The sequence below is a fragment of the Rhincodon typus genome, unplaced genomic scaffold, assembly GCF_021869965.1.
Source record: "Rhincodon typus isolate 14 unplaced genomic scaffold, sRhiTyp1.1 hic_rhity00000075, whole genome shotgun sequence".
NCBI classification, from domain to species: domain Eukaryota; kingdom Metazoa; phylum Chordata; class Chondrichthyes; order Orectolobiformes; family Rhincodontidae; genus Rhincodon; species Rhincodon typus.
Genome location: NW_025965713.1, coordinates 104,542 through 105,365, shown reverse-complemented (window position 1 = coordinate 105,365; position 824 = coordinate 104,542). Strand labels below are relative to the sequence as shown.

The following is an 824-nucleotide window of genomic DNA, read 5'->3' as shown; positions in this document are numbered from 1 at the left end:
CAGCGCCCTGCTCCCTCACCCTCCGGCAGCGCCCTGCTCCCTCACCCTCCGGCGGCACCCGCTCCCTCGGCCCTGACCCTCCGGCGGCGCCTGCTCCCTCGGGGCCGACCCTCCGGCAGCGCCCCGCTCCCTCGGCCTCTGACATCGCTCGCTCCCTCGGCCCTGACCCTCCGGCAGCGCCCCGCGCTCTCAGCGCCGACCCTCCGACAGCTCCCAAGCTGAACACCAGGAGTACGGCAGCTCTCTCTCTCTCCCTCTCAGCTGCTTCACTGGGTCTTTTGCTCTCGCCCTCCGATAGCAGGGGGCCTCCCGCCACGTCCTTCCTGGTTTTAATTTCATCCTGTCTCATCCCTCTCTTTCTCTCTCCGTCCAGGAACGAGGGTCTACAGCCCTCCGGAGTACATCCAGCAGCGACGCTACCAGGCCATCCCCGCCACCGTCTGGTCCCTTGGGATCTTGCTGTACGACATGGTCTGCGGAGACATCCCCTTCCAACAGGACGAGGAAATCCTGGCCTGCAAGTTCCAAATACCATCCTCCATCTCAGATGGTGAGGGGGCAGCACCGATGGGCCTGTCCTTTTCCGAGTAACGGCCCCCCTCGGCCTCCGCTACCCAGGGCTAGTCCCCATTGCGATCTCCAACTCGCTCCCCAAGCCCACCAACTACCCCATGCTACATAATACCTGCTAAATTGCCCCGTCGTGCCCATGGATGTGCGGGTTAGGGTGGATTGGCCATGCTAAATTGTCCCGTAGTGCCCAGGGATGTGCGGGTCAGGGTGGATTGGCCGTGCTAAATTGTCCCGTAGTGCCCAGGGATGTG

The 824-nt window shown here is 63.8% G+C and overlaps 1 long non-coding RNA gene across 1 annotated transcript in view; it reads left to right on the top strand.

Moving 5' to 3' along the window:
* The first annotated feature begins 51 nt into the window (after positions 1-51).
* LOC109926532 overlaps positions 52-824 on the top strand; it is a 2,127-nt gene continuing 1,354 nt past the window's right edge. The window contains exon 1 of the long non-coding RNA XR_007266259.1: positions 52-550. This is a non-coding gene — a long non-coding RNA (uncharacterized LOC109926532). The remainder of the gene's footprint in view (positions 551-824) is intronic.